At 41.9% G+C, this 23,719-nt stretch overlaps 1 protein-coding gene across 4 annotated transcripts in view; it reads left to right on the top strand.

Annotated features, from left to right (window-relative positions):
- C1QTNF7 (C1q and TNF related 7) overlaps nt 1–23,719 on the top strand; it is a 94,258-nt gene that overhangs the window by 20,580 nt on the left and 49,959 nt on the right. The window contains exon 1 of one of the 4 annotated variants that reach the window (XM_033105335.1): nt 12,173–12,365. The exons of 2 other annotated variants lie outside the window; for them this stretch is intronic. The gene's annotated coding sequence lies outside the window, so the exon portion shown is untranslated. Of the gene's footprint in view, nt 1–12,172; nt 12,446–23,719 lie in introns of those variants that run through there. One more of the 4 variants, XM_033105333.1, reaches the window with a different exon arrangement.

The following is a 23,719-nucleotide window of genomic DNA, read 5'->3' as shown; positions in this document are numbered from 1 at the left end:
TTGAGAGGAATGACCCAGGGTGTTTGGAGCAGTATTTTAGCCAGACATTAAAACCCAGTTTGCAAACATATGCTCTGAGTAGTCAGATTTCACTAATACGATCTACTCTGACTTCTTTGTCTCTTTCATTATAAAAATTTAATATTGAATTTAAAAACCCAAATGGCATAAATAAATTCCAGATGTCTTCCCAAATCCTTAAATCTTCCATTACAATAAGGAAAGATATTGCTATGTGTGAGTAGATGGTTACATTTGAATTCACTGAAAAACCAAAAGGATGTCCAGGCAGTTCTTCAGTCTTTCCTCCATGAAGAAAACATATAAACGCTTTTGAATTTCTTAGGAAGCTGAGTGAAGATTCACAGACCAGCTGTCTGATGTATGTGCTGATTTATTTATCCCCTCAAAGGGTATAACAGTATCATTGTGAATTCAGGGCCCAAGGCCAGGCTGCCTTGATTCCAATCCAACCAACTGCATGACTTTGGACATGTCACGTAACCTCTCTATCTATTCCTCAGTTTTCTCATCTGTAAAATCGGGATAATCATAGCACCTGCTGAGTAGGGTTGTTGGGGGATGAATGAGTTAATAATCTGAAGTATTTCGGTGTGTGTCTGGAGAGCTGATGTAGGAGGTCTCAATGGCTAGAAATTTTTCCCCTTTTTTCCTTCCAGATAAACAGAGCTCAGTCTTCTTAACCTTGGAGTAAGAAGACTCTCATCCTTCTGAGAGTGACTAATAAGCTAACTTCAAACCCCAGATACCTCCCCTAAGCCTGGCCCAGGCCTAGACTTTCCCTACCTGCGCCAGCATTTCTGATCCTTCTGCCTAAACCATGCCATCCCACCAGGGTTAACCCACTTAGAAAATGTAAAAGCTCTGTCCGCAGAGGATTTGTGGGTGGAGCCTCATGTCTCCAATTAATTAGAGGAGATCAGATATGCAAAACACCAAAGTGTCATTATAAGTACTCGAAATATGATAGTTTTCTTTCTTTCCCTCACCACCATTAGGGATCGATACCTATGTTTGAAAGAAACACTGAATTATAACCACGAAGAGCCTTCACTGCTAACCTTCAACAGAGAATTTACAGTCCATATATCCTTCAGCATCTCAGTTTCACACCTCTAGACCATGCATCCACGCCAGATGGCAACTAGACAAACTTGGCACTGTTTCACACTTGATGGATCTTTTCACTTCTCGATAGCTTTTGTAATATTTTAATATTAACAGATCTCTTTTACATACCTCATCTTACTTACTCTTCATATCAACTCTGTAAGTAGTTTTTGTTGTTATTGTTGTTGTTATCATCATAATTTTGCAGTGTAGAAAATTAAAGACTTACCCAAAATTATGCAGCTGGTAAGTGACTCATTGGGGATTTGAATGTGGATTCTCTGCCTTCAAATTCTGTGTTTTTTCTACCCAACTTCACAGCTAAAGCTATAGGATTAAACGGCAACTCTTAAAAGAAGCCTCATTAATTCTTTGCTTGCATCACTTCCCCTGGATGTTTTTTCTTATTTTAAGCTGCGATTTTTCTGTTTTCTGTGATGTTGCCATGGTTGATAAGATGGAGCCCAGCACAGATGTGCAGCCAGCTTGGAGCTAGTTCTGCAGGCTATAATGATTGTGTGTTGGATAGTTGATTTTAAAATAAAAAAGATATGTTTAATTGGTGTTTTCTTGCAAGCAGGATTTTGTTATATCATCGCCAAATAACCTCTCATCTAGTAAGTAAAACGTACTATTTTAGAAAGTTTGCTCAGAAAGACGCAAATCTTTTGCAACAATTAAGTATTATATACAAATCTGAAAGTCTTCCATATTGAGAATAGGATGGAAATGTGGAGTAGAGCTGTGTTAGGGAATGTGTTTGACTTCATGTAACAGAAACACAACTTCAGGGACCTGGCCAAATCAGGGTTTATATTTCTCATCTAAAAAGAAGTTAGTTTGGAGACAGGCATCAAGGGTTGGTGAGATGGCTTCACCAATGTCATCCGAGACCCAGGTAGCCTTCTACCTTTCTGCTCTTTCATCTTGGTATGTGGCTGTCTTTATTGTGCTTGCAAGATGTCTACTCTACTTTTATGTCAGGACTGCATTCTAAATGAATGGCAAAAGACAAAGAAGAAAATCTGAACAGGTGACACCAGCTGTCATTCCCACTTAAGAAGTTCTCCCAGCAACCTCTTCCATCAATCTCTGCTTATACATCATTGTCAGAACTGGGTAGGTCACATGGCTTTCCCTGGCCACAGGGGGTATAGGAAGGTGGGTATTTACCTGGTCACATTGCCTCCCAAAACAAATGGGGCCTCTGTTAGTAAGAAAGAAGGGCAAAATGGACATTGGAGAGCAACTAACAGAGTCTGCCAAGAGAACTACCATTCATTGAGGGCCTGAAACACAGCAGGCACAAAGTAAGACAAATCTAAGAAAGAAAGAACACTACCCTTGCATTAGACATAAAGAAAATGATATCCAGAGAGCTATAAAGTATGAAATGAGATGTCGTTTTCTCAGAAGATCGCTATGTGAATGTTTCTCATGGGGCAATGCCTGGCACAGAATAGACACCCCAAAATGGTTTCAAATGTTTCCCCTCTCTTTCTCCTCTCTCTCAAATGAAATTAGAGACGCAACACCAGCTCCCACTTAAATTCTCTATTTACACTGTCTAGTTAATCTTGTTATGACCTAATTATGGCCACTGCTCTGGTCAGTGTATCCATACCCCCGACGCACGGCAAACTCAGTGCTCGCTGACTTTCTTAGTTTCTGTCAAGTCTTTCCTGCTTGAACTGTTTTCTCTCCAGAGCTGTAATGATATTGCTTTCACTTTTAACTCCATCAGCTAAGACATAAATAGTCTTTGGTTTGGTGTTTTATCAGCCTCTTCATAATTCTTGGCACTTATTAGGAGCTCAATGATATCTGTTGGATGAATGAATCTTGGCTTTATCATTGTCCAGCTGTGTGACCTAGGGCAAGTTTCATAACCTGTCCTGAGTGGGGAAAAAAAAAAAAAAAAGTTTGTTTTTACAAGGCACTGAGATTTGGGAGTTGCTTATTATTACGGAGCAGTAATTATAGCTACAATAGCTAATGCTACAGCTTTGCAACCATGTAGTGGAGGACAGAAATTCATGGAAAAAAGATGCCCAACAGATAATACCAAAACCATTGATTATAGAAAAGTATCCGTGCTGTAATAAGACACATTGCTTCTCTACCATCCTTCAAAATTAACAACCTTAAATTTTGATAACCTTACATATAATAGATACTAAAAAACTGACAAACTTTCCCAAGTAATACTCGAAGGTTTTTAGACCATGTGTAGAACACCACCATGGAAAAGAAATGTTTTCTGGGCAAGCGTCATTCTGTTGCCTCTACGGGCACGCACGTGGGGTGGCGATGATAACAGAAAATACCCGAATGCTCATCTCACTGGCACAGCTGTGTTATAAATGTGTGAGGTTTGAGGTACGGGAAACAAATAATCTGCCTTGAGAGTAGAATGGGTAAAGAATCTCTTCTTTGTGAGGCAATAATCACATCTCTTGATTGTCAGTCAAAACCAAAGCTGGAGTAATATTTGGAAATCTGACATGATCACCTGGAGCTTTATCCCTACCAAACCGGAAATACTCACCGGAGTAGAGTAAGGTTTTCCACCTTGCTTGACCTACTCACGTGTCTGACTTCTTTTCATGAAACATCCGGTGAAACAGGAAGTTTAGAAGAAAAAAGCAGGTGTTTGACACCATACATAAGTTCATACATAGGCTGTGAGTCACTGCCGAGTGTCTTTCCAAGGCATTTGTCAAAAGATTCTCAAGAGATTTCTGTTTTCAGGCAGCATAAACAATTGGAAATGTGTTTGTGTACCTGAGAATCAAACAGACCGGGATTTGAGTCCCAGGTCTGCTATCTGATAAAGGTACAACATCAGGTATACTACTTATCACCACTGACTTCTATCCTCATCTGTAAAACAATACTTACGTAGAACCAAGTGAAATTGCTGTATTTAAAGTCTACAGAAGCCTAAGATTGGTGATATCATACAGTTCAACCTATACTTGTTTCACAGGACTGAGTGCAGAATAGAAGATTAAGTCCTGTATGTCTACTAGTCACAACTCTTTTGTTGTTCACAACAAACACCCAACTCAAACAGCTTTAAAAAAGGGAACGCATTAGTTCATGTAACTGGTTAGTCCAGCAATGGTGTTAGCTTCACACACGGCAGAATCAGGGGCTCAAATGATGTTTTGGATTCTCTCTCTCTCTCTCTCTTTTTCTCTCTCTCCCCTTCCCTCCTTCCCTTCCTCCTTCCTTCCTGTACTTCCCTCTGTTTCTTTTGACTTTGTCATACATGATGGACAGGATAACCAATGATAGTTTTCACTAGAAGCAAAATAGACTTTTCTCTCCCAAAGGCTGTCTTTCCTTGGGTTGCATGCTCATCCCTCAACTAACCACTGTTTCCAGATGTGTCAGATGGCCAACTATGCTTGGCCCAGCATGGCTGAGCTCCTCACCTCAGAGGAGAAGGCAGGAATGAAGATGTGATAGACCAATTAGAACCACATAAGACAGGGAAGGAGTTACGCAAAGAATATTAAGGAATTAGGCAGGCAGAAAAGAAAGATGTCCACCACAGTGGGTATAGTACTTAACACCAATGCTGGCACACAGAGATGTGCTAAAATTAGCTAGTTTCGTACACAATACTCAAAGGACATAAGTCAGATTTACTGTTTCACCTAAAGATAAGATAACCACCTTTTCTCAATTTGCCCAGGACTTTTCTGATATTAGCACTGTAAGTCCTATGTCCTGGAAAATGCCTAAGTCCCAAGCAAACCATCTTGGTTTGTCGGGAATATCCCAGTGTTAAAACTGAAAGTCCCACATCTGGGCAATGCCCTCACTGCCAGAAAAACCAGGACAGCTGGTCACCTTGCCCAAAGATGGTACTCATAAGTGTAAACCTTAGCTATAGTTGAGATCCTGTTAAGTTAGTTTATTAGTTGCCACATCAACAGAAGAATGATGTGGTATGGTACATCCAAAACCATAGAGAGTCCCATGGAAAAATGCACAGACCATGTCATTTTTTATTTGGGGTTACAGGTTTGTCCCTTTGCTTTGCCTTCCCCTCTGCTTTCATTGTTTTTAATTCACTGTGTCTTCTTTCTCCTTTTCTCTTTTTCCCTTCCTTCCTTCCTTCCTTCCTTCCTTCCTTCCTTCCTTCCTTCCTTCCTTCCTTCCTTCCTTCCTTCCTTCCTATCTTCTTTCTCTCTTTTATTTTCTTCTTTCTTTTCCACTTTCTTTTCTGGCAACATATTTGCCTTTCAAATAGCGTGTGACTTAGATTTTGTGATCTTCAAAGGAATTGTTATGTTGTTTGACTAAAACAAGCCAGCTTCAGTAAATACATTTATCTTGGATAATTCACCAAGTAAGTGGAAACTTCATTGCTGATTAAGACAAGAAGTGTATATGTAATTATTGTGGTGTTACTAAGACAACAGGGTCATGATGCTGAGCATAAAGAATGAAAAAATGGGGGAGGGAAGCAAAAATGATAGTGATTGTGAAATAAGCAGATTGGAGATTGGAAAGGCTTGGGATAGAATTCTTTCAAGGCACATTTTGGTTTAACCGTTTACATTGAGGTTGCATCTACTAACAATGGAAATCCTGAGATTTGGAAACTTTTTTCTTTTGAATCATCATCATCATTAACTAAGCAATGTAAACGAGGAAATCCTTTTTGGTTACAAACTATGCTTTGAAGTTAGGCCTTCATTTGAATGTTTTCAATCAAAATGTTAAAATAAAAGTTGAAAGAAAACAATTTCTAGTCTTCCAAAGAGTGCCACCATTGGAGAAAGCAGTCTTCTACATTATATTTTTGAGAGCAATGTGAATTTTATTACCTTTATTAAGGTGTTAAAGTGCTAAAGAATTAACTCCACTTTGGAAGCAAACCCACATGCTCTCTCATGACAAGGTTACCATCTACAAGTCAAGGTCACATACCTGGGACTTCCACTACCCTTGTGTTTTCCAAATATCAACATTCACATCATCTTCACTTTTTTTGTCATTACACAGTACCACCTGTGCCATTTATTTACCTAATATTTTCCTACACATTTACATTTTTAATTAAATAGTCAAAGCTTATGCAGCCAATGAGGTTCACTAGGGATCATGCATAGCAATGGCCAGAGGACCCAGGCTGACTCTCAGACTCTCATGCTTTTTAAACCTTCGTGGAAAGAAAAGTATTGTCACCAATAAGAAAAGCAGTATACTGTGGTGGCATTAAGGAAAGTCTTAGAGTTTTGTCACCTGTGTTTTACCTTGGTTCTACCTTTTGGTAGCCTTGAGGTTTTTGGATAAGTGACTTCAATTTTCTATCCATATGGTTGTGAGGATTAAGATAATTCTTAGAAAGAATCAATAAACAGTGCCAGTGCATAATAAATGTTAGTCAGGATAGTCTTTTTAGTTTATTAGGGGGGTTGGGAAAGAGAGAGAGAGAGAGAGAGAGAGAGAGAGAGGAGATTTTCATAGTCCTTTAAGGCAGACAGTTCATTTATTCTGGGAAAGTCAACTATATGGGGATGCAAAGCAAAATCACCTTCTGAAGTATGTGGTTTCAAGTTGTTACAATGTCTTAAGGGAAATAATATTAAAAAACAAAAAATTGAGTTGGAACCAGAGGCATTTCTGCAGAGGAGGGCACTTTGGGAGGAATTATGTCTTAGAAAGTCACAAACTGCCTTTTCCCAGACCAGATTTTTATATCACTTGTGGTTAGTGAGTCAGAGGTAAGAATCTGAAAGGGGAAAAAAATATGTTTTACCAAGATTTTGTGAGTCTCTCCACACAAACTGAGCTGATTAAGGGCCCAAATGAGAAAACACAGCCCAGAGTTAGGGAGAGGCTCGTCTCCCATTCCTCTCCAGAAAAGTCAACATCGTTTTGCTATCACAAGAATTTTAAATGATTTTTAAACATTCTATTCTCTAGCTGATTATTTTTGGTATATAAGAAAGCTATTTTAGTGTTTATTTTTATCTGGAAACCATATTGAACAAATATTTCTAATAGCCTTTTAAAATGTGCATTGTTTAAGTGTGCAGTTGTGTTCATTGCCAATAATGATAACTGTGCCCTTCCAATCGAATTTCTGTATCTCTTCTTTTTCGTTTCCCATCTTGTCACATGTAAATTATTTTACCATTATTTAGGAAAGATTAAAATAGTATTGCATTTTTTACCCACTATGGTAATGATGACTTTGAGAATGTAACAAGTAAAAGCCCGACAACAGTTAAAAATCTGTTGCAGTAATTAACATGTAAAGTGACAATGCCCCAGATAAAGGCAATGGGTAAAAAGAGCAGATTGAAAAATATATATGTCAATGAGCAATATTTTAATTGAATAAATTAATGGATGCAATGGAATGTAATAAACAAAACTCGACTGCAAGCCTTCGAATGTGAGATAACACCAGAAAATTATCAATCATATCAGTCAGGATTTAGTTAGAAAAATAAAAATCACTCTAGGTAGGGATTTAAGTCAAGGGATCAAAGCCTTAAACAACCATTGAAAGAACTGTAAAGAAACTGTACATAGGATCAAACTGTATTGAAATATACAACATGCAAATGAATCCATGCAAAAATTGGTGAAATCTGAATAAGTTCTGGAGTCTAGTTAATGCTATTGTACAGACGCCAGTTTCTAGTTTTGATATCATATTACAGTGATATAAGATGTCATCATTGAGGGAAGCCAGTTTTTTGTTTTATTTGGTTTTTATGCCACTTTGGTTTTGCAGCTTCCTATGAGTATATACTTATTTCTAAACAAAAAGTTTATTTTTAAGGGGTGTGGGGAGCTACAGAACCAACAATTGGAGAAAAATGGAGAAAAACTATGCCGTTTCTCTGGGAATCCAGAAGTGCAGGATTGCTCGGAAGACACTCTAGAGTGTAGTGTGTGACTCCAGGATCCTTTGTCAATTGACTGTCCTCACGCTGACTGCAATTGCCAGGGAAGAATGTCCTCATTCTTTTCTCCCTTTCACGTTCCTATAAGTCCCCTCTTTAGCTGGTTCTAACTGGTGACTGTGACTGCAAGAGACTCTGGGAAATGTAGTTCCAGGCTTCCAATCCTCAATCTAGAAGAGTAGAAAGGTCTGGAGATAATGCTGAGTTGAAAACTTATGTCCGAGCTCACAGATATTTAACAGGTACTAAAAATCTAGTCTTTGAAAAGGATGTTACAAGATGGAAATTAATAAAAAAAACTTCAGTTTATAATTAACATAAATTTATAAGTAATTCCATTTCCCAGGATAGTTCCTGGTTTAACTAGCTATCTTTACCCAAAAGAATTTATAATAAGCAACTTTTCATAGGATTTTTCCAGTTTATAAAACAATTCCACATGAACTCTCTCATTGGACAACCAAACAAAGCTGAGAAATAGACAATAATGAAAACACCTAATACTTATCTAGCAGCTTCATTTATGTTATCACATTTCCTTGCATCACACCAGTAAAACTGTTCCTTGTAGTTCTGTGAACACAACATGCTGTCTTTTCCTGTCTTTGCGCATGTGGTTCCTTTAGCTGAGAATGTCTTTCCCTGGTAGGAACTCCTCCCGGCACATCCTGTTCCATCACAGTCTTGTTTCGTCTCTTCCCTGAAAAAGACTGAGGCTTATGAGATATGAACAGGCAGCCCCATCGTGCCGAGTGCAGGCTGCACAGCCCATGCAGGAGTCCATGAGTTGACCAGGAGGCCAGCAGGTGTGACCCACGATTTGTGCCTCAGCTAACTCTGTCCCTCTCCTAACTCCAAGAACCTCACCTTGATTAGCTTAACTAGATTTTCATTCCTCCACAGAAAACAGAAAAGAGACTCCATGTGGTGGCACACAGAGGACTTAGTGAAGGGACTCCATTAAGTGTGTGCTCTCAGGCATATGTTTGCCAGTCATAATACTGCAAATGAGTCTCGTAGCTTCTTTCCACTACTGTTTATTTTCCCTGATTCACCTGGTCCTACTTCTCCCTTTTTTTCCCCAGTAGGATCTCCTGTTTTGTGGTCTGATGGCTGGTGATACCTCAAAGAGCAAAAAGTCCCCACCCTTAGAGAGCTTACAAATCAGTGAGGAAGACAAACATTGTGCAAATTAGCTTAGAAAGATTACCGTAACAACTACTACAGTGATGAAACAAGGTTTATGAAGTTCTAGGAAAGGAAATAAGTTATGAAGGACAAGCATGGAATAGTATACGAAAGAACAAGGGAGAGCTGGGGCAGGTGAGGGCAGGTAAAGGAAGCTTTCCTGAGGAAAGAACACGTGAGTTCAAACTGGTGAGGAGGATTTATCAACGTAAAGGCGGCTGGGAGCAGAATGGGGCGAGAACCTTCTGGGCAGACTTTCCACAGCTGTCAGCCTAAACTCAGTGGGGACTAAGAGAAACCACACCACTTCCCTCTCCTCCCTCTTGCTGGGTGAGCGCGTGCTGGCTCCAGGCCACTGAACTGGGAGTTAGCAGGAAGACAAAATAGAGTTTCATGGCTCAGAATCTGGGAGAGAAGACAGGGTGGAGGCAGCCTGTGTCATGGAAAGCGCGTAGCTCTGACCATCACAGTTCACACTGGGACACTGCCACTTAGTAGCTCTGTGACCTTGGGAAAGTCGCTACCAACCTCTCAAAGGTGTTACGAGGATTCAATGAGAAAAGAAACGAGTAGGGCCTTGTACTAATAAGTGCTCACCAAATGTTAGTTCCCTTTTCTCACTTTCTCCAGGCTCACTATGACCTGAATTGTGTCCCCCCAAAATTCATATATTGAAGCCCTAATCCCCAGTGTGACCATATCTGGAAATAGGGTCAGGTAATTAAGGTTAATGAGGTCATAAGGGGGAGGCCCTAATGTGAAAACAGACACTGTGACTCTATCAGAAGAAGAGAGTGAGAGCTCTCCTTTTCTATTTCACATGTCGGGGGTGGGAGGGAGGACACAGCCAGAGGCAGCCGTCTGTAAGCCAGGGAAAGGGCTCTCACCAGAACATTACCCCGAGCTCAGACTTCTAGTCCCCAGAACTGTGGAAAAATAAATTTCTGTTGTTTAAGCCACCCACCTATGATACTGAGTGTAAGACGAGGCTCAATTAGAAAATTCCTCTTATCGATGATAGCGTGCCAATCTTAACTGCAGAGACATTTAAAGAATGAATTTATAAAAGGGCAAAGGAAGTGAAGGGAATAATTAAATGTGAGCTGGGTTGGGGATTTGAGCATTTTCGAAAGCAAGGAGGCTGATCTCAATTCATTGGGTGTTGGATTGTGGCTACTTCCAGGATAAAAACAGCCCATCTGCGTCAAAACTTTCTGGATGCTTGTGTACATGGTTGAGCAAATGTTTTCTCCCTGTTTTCATTCTTACTATTGCATGGGAAATTGAAGGACACTTAAACTCTAAGAAAGAAAACCAATGGTGGCCAATATGGGAGACAAGTGCCAAGAGAGATGGGAGGACAAGGGAAGAAAAGTGAAGTATACTCCTTAAAAGGAGAAAAAAAAGGCCCAGAACCGAGGCGCTCTGGCACTAAGGGGTGTGACGTCAGGGATGAAATGGGAAGTGGCCGTGGCACATCCCATCAACAGTGTTTTCCGTGTGAAATGCTGTGCCGAGTTCTGGGAAATACTACCTTGCAGTTTGAATATTTGCCAGTATTGATAATCACTACCTCAATGAAGACCCCACTGGAATCTCACCCCAGTGAAATGAAGTAAGCACAGCAAGCAAGGGGATTATGTCCCCAGGGAGGAAACTGTGGTTTGGAATGCTTACATGGGGCTCTCTTGGCTGGTGTTAGAGGGGGTGGTAAGCCTTGCTTTTCTGACTCCAAACACAGGGTCTTTTCCATGGCAAATGTCAAAACATGTCTTTTCATCTGATCCTGACCTAGTTTTCCAAGGTCAAAGTTTTGTCCATGTCCTACCCCATTCCTTGATCAATATTCTCCTTGTCCCCCAAAAGTCATTTGATGGCTTCTTGCAGCACAGGAAATAACATTAAATGGAATATGAGAATCAAAAGGAGAAGAGAAGCATGTAAAATGGAATGTGTTGGAAAAATTCCTTCACATGACGTGATTCCATCGTTGAGGAAGATCTTTCAACATGATCACCACACTGTATGACCAAGCAAGGGTGACTATTATTCTGAGCCCCATTTGGCTGCTGTGAGAACTGAAATATTAAGGACCTCATCTAGCGACACGTATCCTAGCGACACGTAAAGAGCCAGATCTCAAGTCTTTGCGACTATGTCTACCTCCCTGTCGGGGACAGAACTCGGGTTTGACAGCCAGGAGGCTTTTTGGTTGTCATCCTTCCACCCACTTCTCGAGTGATGCTGCTCAAGGCTTATAACCCTGGGCTTCACCTCCCTCCACTGCAAACTACAGGGGCAGAACTGCTCTGAGAACATCCTCTAACCCTTTTGCCACGATGGTCCAATATATCCGAATGAATATTTCTATCCGCTCATGGTGGATGGAAACTTCCAGAAAGGATGTTTAGGAAAGCAGATGTACATTTTCCTATACTTTTGTTTTTCTCAAGAATGAATAACAATAGGAAATTTTTATATATAAAAATAATGTCCTTTATATACAAAACAGCTCAAATTGTTATTATTAAATGCGTAAAATAGTCAAAATATCAACTTTTTGGTTTGTGTGGATTTCTGACACATTTAAAAAAACAAAAAAAACTTGAAATCAATTAACAAAGTGAAAGCGCTAAAGTGGCTGGTATGAAAGCCATCTTGACATGCCCTGAAGACCAACGGTGTTCTGATTTTCCCCAACAAGAAACAGGAGAAGGTGTTCAACTTGAATTTTACACTTTTATGACAAATATTGTCCAGACTCTTTGTGCTCTTTCCCAAATATGAGTCAGGAGCGAGCCAACAGACAGAGGAAGGTATTTGTTTTTGTTCATGAGGTCGAAAACACGTCTGTGGGACTCCATCAAACCAGTGGGATGTCTGTGTAGGCCCCAGCATCATTGCACGGCCTGGGGACCTGCGTGCTCCATTTTCCCTGCCACTGCTCGAAGCCTGGGAGAATGCTTCTGACACAAATCAGGAAATTACTTATTAATCTGAAGCCCCAAAGAGTTACGAGCACGCCTCACTGCCAAAGAGAAGGGGATTTCAAGAGAGAGCTCCACAGCTGTTCAAAGACTCCAGCTGTTGGGAGGTCTTGAGAGCAATGTAAGTAAACAGCCGGCTGTCCCGATTGAAGTGAATTTCTTCAGGCTTTTTTCCTCCCAGAGATGAGTCTTTTGGCTCAGGTTAGTGTTACTCTTTCTCTGTTCTTCTCTGAGGTTTGGAGGTATTTACTGACTGGGGCTGACTCAATGAAACATCTCCTCTGGGGAAGTGTCTGCTGAACAGAAGAGAGAAAGCGAAAGTCGGCAGAGGAAGGAAGGGCTCATTTTGAAAACAACACTTGACTTGGCAATTAGGCTCCTTAATGGTTATAAATCCATATTCAAGAGAGTGTGAGGCTGATGGGGACACTTGTGGGAGCAAACAGAAGTGGCTCCGTAGGCTCACCCAGAAAAACAGAATTGTCATTAAGTCTGAGCCTACATCATTCAAGTTTAGGTGTCTTCTTCATTTTGATATACTGTAGGATTTTCACAGAGAAAAGAAAACATTAAAGGTAATATTGTTCTGTGGAGATTTCCTTGTAGCAGTGTAGATCTTGCGCTCAATTTATTTTTGGTGAAGGGTACTGATTTATTTCCTGCTTGTTTTTATTAAACAAATGTGCTCACCACTCCACATGGCTGTGGGGGCAATAATACATGCACTGCGATGTAGAAACGCAAACATCTAGACTGTGTTAGTGAAACTGTGGGTTTGTATTAATAGTGGGTATATGAATGGATTGCATAATTTCATAAATAATGCATTGTACTAGAGCACATTTCTGTCACAGGTATTTTAAATCAGACTGTAGCTAAGAACCGGGAAATAATTCTGGGACTACAGCTAATTCAAAGGAAATGATTTTGTTTCAAGCAACCTTTGTTCCCCGAGACCCTAAAGCTTCCCTGGGAACTTGAGTGTCCTTTTCCAGGGTTGCTCATCAAGAGCTCACGGCTGCGGGGAACTCGTGTCTCCAGAGCTCACAGCCTGTCCATCAGCAGACTGTGACTGTCCCATGTCCCGGTTCCTGGTTTGAATAAGGAGGCCTCGCCTCCTCAGTCTGGGTGGTATTCTTCTGACTCCCAAGAAAACCCCCAAAATGACGAGAATATTTGCTCTTAACTCTAGTCAAAATTTGACTTCTTTTCTTCTCTTCGAATAATTTTGGTTCACACTTTGATGTCCTGTGAGGATTAGACTGGTCTTGTTCCTGGGATGGTAGTGAGGGTCGGCCCATGTGTAAGGCGCTTCTGAGGGCCAGGCGGCTCCAGGCAGAAAGGGATGTAAGTGACTAGGAGTTCCTCACGGCCTGCTTTCTATGGAGGCTTCCAGAAAGCAACTCATCTCGACTTCCGGTCTCAGGAGACGTCTAACCTTTTGCCTTTACTTACCAAATATATGTCACATGCCTAATGTGCTGAAAGCAATAAAAAACAAACGTGAGACGATGCTCCCCTTCCAATATAAATATATTTGTAGTTTGTAGCGAGCTTTCCCTTTCATGGGCAATAATTAAGCAAGCGTGGGCACTGGCCATTGGACATGTGTGGTGCAATGGATCAAAAATGGAGGGATGCATGTTTGGAATGTGAAAGGAAGTTATGCAAATATTAGGAAACATCGCCGAGCATGGCCATGTGTGTGGCCCTCTACTCGCCGTGTCTCACAGGGTCTTCAGAGCAGGCGATGTGCTGGTTAAGAGTAGTGGCTCTGCACCAGGAGCCTCTGGGAACGTGTCCCAGATGGGCCCCCATGTGGTCGAGGGTTGGTGACTTAGCTCCTCTGTGCCTTGGTTTCCTTACGATGTTATAAAGGCAGTGACTTCAGGATTCGTGTGGAGCTTGAGTGCTAATATAGGTAAAGGGTTGTTTTTGTCTCTCTCATATAGGAGAAACTGAGGCTGGTGATAACTAGGTAACTCCCCCCATGGCCACACGGGGGGTGATGGCAGGCAGGGTGGGATTTGGAAGTAAAATTCTGGCTTCATCATAATGGAGGAAGTCCCCGTTTTTAACCATGGCCTCTTTCCTTTGTGCTCCCACCATGGCCATCTGGGAAATGCAATTGACCAGTGACCACGAAGATTTCAGACAAGGAAACTGCAGCTCAAAGTCATGAAGTAACTCACCCCAAGTCACACTCCTAGGAATTAGCAGTGCTGGGAGCTAAGCAGAGGTTTTCAGGACCTGTGTTCATGTCCTGTGTTCTTTCCCCATGCTCTTAAAGGGTCAGGCCCTCACAGGCCCCTGCAGGGCAAGCGAGCTAGCAAAGTCTGGCATGTGTTCACCATCAGTTAGGCCCTCGCTCTGAGCCTGGCACCGTTGATTAAAGCAGGTACATGGGCCCCTGTGTTACTAACTCTCCAGAGGATTTGGGTGTGCATCAAAGTTTAACAATCCTTCTCCTTGGCCTGTTGTACAATCTGAGAAAAAGTCGATTGCTGTATCCCCTACGACCTTCACCTGACAAGAGATGGGCCATTTCCCCCAATTCAAATTCTTGAGATTCCCTGTGGTCAGAATCAGCACTATTCCAGAGTTATTTGCTATCTTGTTTATATCCCAGTGCTTTCCTCATCTTTTGGCACATGTCACTTTCTAAGCTCGGTGACCATCTGAACTTTTTGTCATCAACCACTTTGATTGCATCAGGCTTCAATGATCAGCAGATGGGTAGGTTTCTTTCCCTTTGTAGGATTTTTATTATAAATCAGTACAACTCCATGGAATTCATCACCATATTAGAGTAACATGAGTGATATCTATAAATGAGAAATTTACTCAAAAAACTATTCACAGGGAAACCAGCAACACAGAGTATTTACTGTGCTGAATAAAATATAATCAGATCGATTTCTCTGAAGACTAGTACAACACAGATAGATACGAGCCATCGGGGGATGCCAAAACATGTACTAGGAACTTTAGATGCCTTGGAAAGAGGTCATGGAGGGCGTGGTGGAATAGGAACCATCGAACATTAGAAATATTTTTCTTGGTGTCAAATGTCAGGATTTGAAGTGAAGTATCCCTGGCTTGGAATTCTGGCTTCACCACTTCCCAACTGCAAGACTCCAAGTATGTGGCTTAGGTCTCAAGAGTATATAACAGACACAAACAACTCAGCATTCAATCCACAAATGTCTATTGAGCACCTACTGTGTGCCAAGCATTATTCTAAATATAGCAGTGAACCAGAGCCAAAGTCTGTGCCTTCAGGCCTTTGGGGGGTAGATAACAGAATCATAATCCAGAATGTAACTTTGGAGGCTGGTAAGTGCCTGAAGAAAATAAAACATAGTAATGAGATAGAGTGACTGGTAGGTGTGGGGGAGGGGACAGTTCTGTAGCTAAGGGGGTCAGGTACCACCTCATTGAGAAACTAGTATATAGCACACATTTGACATAAGAAAACCACAAAAGCCATGGTTATGCCACTAACGAATCATGTGACACTAGACAAGCCGTTGAAACTTTTTAGGCCTCGGTTTCATCACCTCACAACTACAGAGCTGGACTAACTCTACAGAGATTCTTTTATACCTGAAACTGTCATCTTCTTTCCTTGGCTGAGCGTCACAAGCCATGAGTAATTGTATGAAAAGAAAAAAAAAAATCTCTGAACCAAACTATACTAAATTTGTTTCCATTTTCAAATGGGAACATTTTCAAAATGCTCTTCCTCATCAAAGATAAATTAGTAGGTCCTAAGTAAATGAAGATTAATTAAGAATTATTTCCTTAACGCTCCAATCATCACGATTCCTGGGGATTACATTGTTGGAGAGGACGAGAACCACCTCATGACAGATGTTTAAGGATGAACTGTACAGCTTCACAATGACTTCATGTGTGGCTTTGAGTCTGAAATTGTACATACGTTAGTGGAGCCAACAGGGGAAGCTGCCAGAAGTCAGCCGGTCCAACATTCTATTAGCCAAGAGTCATGTGTATGGCCTTAAAAAACAATCCTTGGTCTGAAGTGGTTCCTTTCTTGAGGCAGACCTCACTTGGATGTCAGACAGCATACATCCAATGTGAAGGTCGTAATGCAGATAACTTGTACCCGAGGAGTCTTTGTCTTTCAATCAGCCAAATATTTGTGGTCGGTATATTCTTGCTGTATAGCAATCCAGATAATTGTCTTGTTCCTCCATTTTACCTTTATCGCCATTGTGCAAACCTCAGTTACGGATGCACAACCTAGAATGAGAATTCTGTGTGCACTGCAACGTAAAAGGTACAGGTCAATGCGTTTGCTTTTCAAATACTGCTATATTTTGCTCAGTTCTTCAAAAGGGGGTCTCTTCAAATTGCTAACATGTTTTTAAAAATTGTTTTGAAAACGAGGTCCAAAGTTGCGATCCAAGGACTGAAACATCAGAGCAAAGAGAAGGAGATGAGAACATTGGCGTTAACTAACCCATAATAGAGAATGTTGTGGGGCGATTCAATGAGGCCGCTTGGGGCTCTAAAGCAATTGCACCCAGAGAATGGTGGTGGGCTGCTGTCCAGTGGGGAATGTAGGGGGAAGGGAGCTACCATTGAGCACTTACTTTTATGGCAAATAACATTCCCAGCATTTCACAGACATCAGCTCCTCACCACAGCAGTCGTGTAGCGTGGCTATTACTCTGCTTGTACTACAGGTGAGCACGTGAGACTCAGTGCAGCTAAGTGACAGTGAAGCTCCCCAGCAAGGTAGCGGCACAACTAGAACCTGAATCCAGGATTCCCCTACTGCACTACCCACTAACGTTCCTCTCGGCCTTAGAAAGACAATGGCTATTTTTCTTTGTTCACATGCAATAAACATTCTATTGAACTTGTAAAAAAGAATCTACTACAAGTTTTAAATGTTGAAATAGCCTCCGGAGGGAAGAGGCTCCTTCTTTGGAGGTCTATTAGAACCAGATTGGTTACTACATACATCGAGTATGATTTCACTGTGGTCCTTCCCCAAAGTGAAAAAATAGACAGAATGATTCCTTAAGTCCCTTTCTAGTTTTTCCAACCAAAGGCCAAGTCTACATCTAGGCAAGGCAAAAAGGTGGTGACGTGTTGAGCCTGGCCGTCCTACTCTCCCTCCCCAACTCTATGCTGGTCACTTTTGCTAATGTGATGTCCAGACTTTCTGGAAGAACCACAGTCACTCAGATCACAAGTTTGCTGGCCTATTTTTCCACAACCAGGAAGATCTAACACTGTTCCAGTTTGTACCCAACCAAATGAACACCATTCCAATGAATGTCTTATTTAATTTGATGGCTGTACTTCCAATGTTTCAGAACTAAAACTGGGACCAAAACAGCATAAAAAATGGAGGACTGTTAGAAAATAGAAATGTCTTTTAAAATTCTGACTATTGTGTGTATCAATTAGAGTTGCATTTGTGTGTATCAGAAAGCCTAGTTCCTTTCAAAGGTAGGGAGTGTTTTTTTCGCACATAACAAGAAGTCCAGAGGTAGGTGATCCAAAAACAGTGTAGCTATTCAAAGATGTCACCTGGAAACCAGGCTCCTTCTATCTTCCTGCCTCACCAGCTTTGGCATGTGGCTTTCACCCTTATGATGAGGAGACAGCGGCTGCACTTTCACATCTTGAGTTCATATTTCAGGCAGGAAGGCAAAAGCCTTCTACTTGTCAAACTTTGCCTTTTTTATTTGAAAAGGGAAGCCCTTTTCTTGCATTTTCCATGTGCATCTTATAGGCCAAACTGTGTCATATGCCCACCCCTAGCTGCAAGGGAATCTGGAAGTCTGCGTATTCTGTTTTCCAGTCTTTACCATAGAAAGTGGATTAGGATGGGTTTTGAGTGAGTCAGCCTATAGTACTTGTTAAAATATGCCATACATTCCAATCTGAAAGCAATAAATTGGGAATTTGATACATACATAAGACTATTTCATACGAAAATTGCTAGCTGCATCTATTTTAATACTTAATTGCCAGAATAAAAATGTTTTTAAAACAAGTAACAAGGGGTAGATGTGAACAGCATTCTTCCTGAAGTACCATAGAGTTATGGAAAGAAATGGATCTGATCAAGGTCGGAAGCCCAGGTCTTCACCTAATTAGCTGTGGGATATCTCTGGACCTCAATTTATTTATACTTAAAATAGGGGTGATAAGAGCTACCCATAGAATTGCTTTAGAATTAAATACCATATAAAGAGTCAGACACATAATAGGTATTCAAGAACTAGTAGTTCTTTCCTCTCTTGCTTTGTACCTTTTATTTAGCAAGTGCAGAAACCTTTGTGAAATCCACCTCAGCCAGAGCTGACAGATGAAGAATCAACTTTTTGATTGCAAAAAAAAAATTAGAACAAATCCTCTGAATGGTGTATAGCCTTTCTTTATCAGGGAATGCCAAAAACCTTTCATTTTGGGCTTCAGCACATTATCTTAGCAAACCAGACAAAAATGTCTGAGCGATTTTGTTTTCCAAACTGCATTGTGTGCTTCAAAGTGCCATCTGCTTGTGACTTGTTACAAAACAGAGTCAACAGAGCCATTTGGTGACATTTTATCAAGTGACTTCAGTGTTTGTTACCAAGGGATGTAATTCCTAGAATTTGTGCAATTTGTTCTGTGTTGTTGAGCTGTGAAATAAAGCCTACACAGAGACTTTCGGCTGTTTCAATGCATTATCCTCATCTTAACCCGTGAAGCCAGGTTTTAAATTGGGTTTCTTTCCATTTTAATTATCTCCCCATGTCACTCTGACCTTCCCAGTCAAAGATGGATGTTTAAAGCTTATCACCTCAGAGCCACCATTGCAAAACTTAAAAGAAACAAAACAAACCAAAAAGAGTCCACAGATTTGCAGAGTCCAAATCTATCCATCAGACAAAAATCTCATTTCTGCACAATGGTAAGGTGCAAAAAAATGATAGAATGCAATGCAAAGCCATGAGTTTTTGTTCACATATGAGTTCTGTGACCTTTAGCAAGCTATTTATTGAACCTTACTCTCTCTATCCTTACCTGGAAAAGGGAATGAACGCCTACCTCTCCCCTCTCATCTGATTGATTTGAAGACCATTGAGAGAATGTACTGCATGCACCATCCAAAATAATGCACAATGTACTCAAGCCTGTTTTGGTATTTCCCATTGATTGTGGTATAGTCTGTGCCACGTCACAGCATATAATGAGTCCCGTAACCCTGTCAGACTTCCATCTGAATTCTCACCCTATTTTTATAGCCAAACTTTCTTGACAAGAAGCAATTTCTCTTCCTTCACTCTCTCTTCCATGCCCTTCGTCTGAATGTAGCCCATTCTTCCTGGGGTCTATCCAATTCTAGCTGTTGAGACTAAATATTCAGCTCTCTGCCGGCTGACCACCTTTCCTACCTTTTCCAAATGCCGCCAAATTCATCTCATCCTCATTGAATATGTATTTATTTATTGTCTCAAGAGTGAGCCAAACAGACAAAAGTTCCTGCCCTCCTGGAGATTACATTTCAGCCCCCTGGCCTCACCAGCCTGCGCATACTGACAAGGATACCCAAAAGTCAACAATCCAATGTCATGTTCTCTCCTCTCCCTGAGATCCCCCGACTGTGCCCTACATAGTGTCCACATGTGTTCATGAATTTCTATGCCGTAGTCACTACGCAAATAATGGACCTTAATGATGTCCATCTCGAAAATGGTAACATTTATATGAAGGATGTAATCTCCTTTCTCCTCCGAAGTTGATCATCATTTAGCAGCCAGAGTGTTGCTACGTTCTGGGCAGAGGGAGAGAGAAAGCTACCTCCCCAAATTGAGTGACCTGGCCTCAAAGTAGTTGTGCTGTTCCCAGAGACTCAAGTCTTTCCTGGAAATGTCTTCCCGAAAAGTTTTCTTGGAAAAATTCTTTATAGCAGCTGACATTAACAACTCCCTTTAAAAAGCCTTAAAACCAGTCACAGGCCAGAGAACAGAAATAATCCATACCCTCCACTATCCTAATATAGCTCCCATCCCTTTCAGATACTTGTGTATACACATCCCCCACACCTCACACCTTTAATGGTCAATCTCCAACTTCTAGCTGGCTTTAGATGGCACACTGTAGAAACCAATGAAATTTAGTCAATCCATCTAAAGTTTAGTCCCTTCAAATTCATCTAGTGTGGAAATAGTCATGACCCCCTCCTCCCAAGCATAGAATGGCCAGGCACACCTGAACACTTTCAGGTAGTGGCTTCTGAAGCATCCTTGCAAAGAGCTGATTTGCTTTCTTCACCCCTTATTGGTTACGCAAAGTGCGTTTAACCTATCAGCTGCATTTTCTTTGGAAGGACAGAGATGCATGGTGGTTAAAGGCGGGTCAAAGGAGCCAAGTCAAGGTTTTTCCAGGATGGAAAAGACATGAATATTTGTATAGGTTGAGAGTCAGGTAATCTAGGAGAGGCAAGGGGCAGGTCGAAATGATCACCCACGGGTAGGGCTGGCTCTCCAACAAGCATGTGTTCTGACGGCACATGTGCTCATTGAGACAGGAGGGAAGCAAATGAGGATGGATGGGAATGCGAGTAAATTAGGGACGATAGGGAAGTTGAGGGGGTCATGATGATGTTCTCTGTTCTTCTCTAGGAAGTCAGGACTGGGATCATTGCTAAAGATCAGAACCGTAAGCTGATTAAATGTGTGTGCAAGCACCCAGCCCCGTTTTGTCATAGAGTAAGCATTAGAAAAAAATTATATTCACTTGTTTCTCCTTGAAATTCATAGTAAATGTTTCTCTCCAAAAAACCTCATGTAAAATTAGCCACCATGATACCACCCGCATATTTTGTTTTAAGTGAAACACATGAGACTTCCTAAAAGTTTTATTTTAAACCCTGAACTATAATGACCTCTCTAAACTTATCTCATATTTGAAAATAACTTGGCCCAAGTGCAGACTTTCAGAGAAGGCCTCTGACCACACATATTCTCTTTCCGTGACCCACGAGCCTGGAGAATGTTTCAGGACCTTGCCAGTAAAGAGGTGTGTACAGGAAGAACACTGAACTCTCTGAGCTTTTGATTTCAATGTTATAAAAATGGTTCCAGACATGACAAATTTTTGGGAGATAATCTAAAACATGGACCGTTTGCATGTTTGGCCTTTGAAGATTTTAATAACCATCAGCTTTCCTGGGCTAAATCAGGATCTCAGCTTCCAAATGTTTCATATTTACACTATCTTCCTTCGATTGTTTGAGATCATAAGGGTCTGTTTGGGGAAGTTTTATGCGCAAAACTTAGGGCCGCAGGTAGTGGCCTCTGGGGAGGCTCAGGCGCTCCTTCCCCTGGCCCCTCCCCCATGCCATAATGGGGAGGACAAACTGATGGACCAGGCCCAGGTACAGCCAGCGCTTTGGGCTCCCAGGAGACTTTTCTTGCAAGAGTCAAGGTCAGGAGTTTGAAATTTCATGAACATAAGTTCTCTCTCTCTCTCTCTCTCTCTCTCTCTCTCTCTCTCTCTCTCTCTCTCTCTCTCTCTCTCTCTCTCTCTCTAATACACACACACACACACACACACACACACACTCCCCTCAAGTAAGTAAGTAAGTACTGGTCTCTTTAGCTTGTCTCTTAGGAATTCCAGTCACCCACAAGACCAGCACAGGCATAAGGAACCAGGATTAAGTACCCACAAAATACCCACTATTCTAGGCACTTGGGACAGAGTTGTGATCACAACAGGCAAACTCTCTCCTCCAGGGCCTTACAGTCCAACTGAGAGGTAGACAGACAAACAAAGAACACAGAAAGATGTGCATGTCAGGAGGTGATGAGAACCATGGAAAAGGAAGTGGGGTAAGCGAGAGGCAGGTGCTGCTTTGGACAGGTAGACAGAGAAGGCTGGGGACACAGAAAGCCAACAGGAAAGCGGGCATTTGAAGGTGGAGAGGAATGAGCCACACCAGCCTCTGGGGGAAGAGTGTTCTGGGCTGAGGAATCATAAGCGGGAGAGAAGGTAGGGTTGGTGGTGCTCGGCTGGTTGCAGGAACAGGAGGCCACCAGGAGGCTAGAGGGAACGCACGAGGCAGCCACGTAGTGTCAGAAGGGAGTGGAGATCGAGCCCAGCTCAGGCCTAGCAAGGACTCTGAGTTTTATCCCGAGGGATGTGGGAAGTTAAGTCGGGTTTTGAGCAAGAGAGTGACTGACAGGTTCTGACCTTAATTCTGAAAGACCACTCTGACCTCGGTTTGGTAAATGGGCTGTGGGAGGCGAGACTAGGTGGATTATGTCATCTCTGCTTGCGTCTCAGTACCCTTACCAGGCCTATTACTTTTTCAACAACAATAGCAGGCTCACATAATAAAGAATCCACAAGCCAGAATAAAATGGACATACCTGAAATGTATGACAACAACCCACCTTACAACTTATATTTTACCTGACACCCTTCAGCTGGAGGACAAACTCCATTACAGCACAGTAATAAAATGTAATCAATTTGACTAATATTTCTATTTGTGGCATTTTATTTCACCAGCCAGAAAGCTCAAATACCAGACTACTGTGCTCCAAACCAGACCTGGAAGCCAAGGAAAAATGCAGTCTGTTTGTCCTTTTTTTCTCTGGACCTGCCTTTCCTGGCAACCAGTGTGATACACCCCAGACAGTGAGAAGGACCACCCCTTGAGCGGGCTGCAAGGACAGAAATGTCCTCAGGGGAGAGCTGGGCTGTCCTCAGAGCAAGAAAGTGAAAAAACATCAGAAAAGAGGATAAGGATACGAAATCATTGAGATAACGTACTAAGTGTTGATGAGTGACCTTGAGTTCTAAGAGACACCAGGGAAGGCCTTCTGGAATCATGAAGGGCTGGTAGATGGGTCAGGAAAAGGAGCCATGGAGATGAGAGTTCACAAACGAGCGATGAGCTGGGAGCTTGGAGGACATGAAGTGGGATAAAGGGTGCAATGAGACTCCCCGGGGTGCGGGAAGCAGGAGAGGGGCGGGGTCTATAAAAACCATGGTAGGTCCTTGGAGGACAGGAGGTGGGGCGGTGAGCAGGCTTCTCTGGAGCACCCGGAAAACTCTGGGGTGTCTTCCTTGTTCCCTGTAAAGATTTCCATGAACTTCCCTTGAGAGAGCCAGGTACACTGTCATCCTGGATTATAAAATGTGAGAAGGATGAGGAGGCAGGAAAGGAGGCTGGGCGGTCAGCAGGGGCAGGTTATGGAGAGCTGTGTGTCTCCTTTGTCCAACAGACCCGGCGTCCTAGCCTTTGTGCTGCGACAGGGGCCGTTGGGAACTCTGAAGATATGGTCTTACTTCCATTGCCACATAACCCTATATCCATTCTGGCTATGACTTCAGGGAGGTAGGGAGCTGTCAGTTGTACACATCAGTGTTCAACCAGATAAACAGTAGCAGTAGGTGATAATACATATTAAGAGATGTATTGTAAGGAACTGG

This window comes from Rhinolophus ferrumequinum, chromosome 5 (assembly GCF_004115265.2).
Source record: "Rhinolophus ferrumequinum isolate MPI-CBG mRhiFer1 chromosome 5, mRhiFer1_v1.p, whole genome shotgun sequence".
In the NCBI taxonomy this organism is placed as follows: domain Eukaryota; kingdom Metazoa; phylum Chordata; class Mammalia; order Chiroptera; family Rhinolophidae; genus Rhinolophus; species Rhinolophus ferrumequinum.
This window is presented reverse-complemented; position numbering and strand designations above follow the sequence as displayed.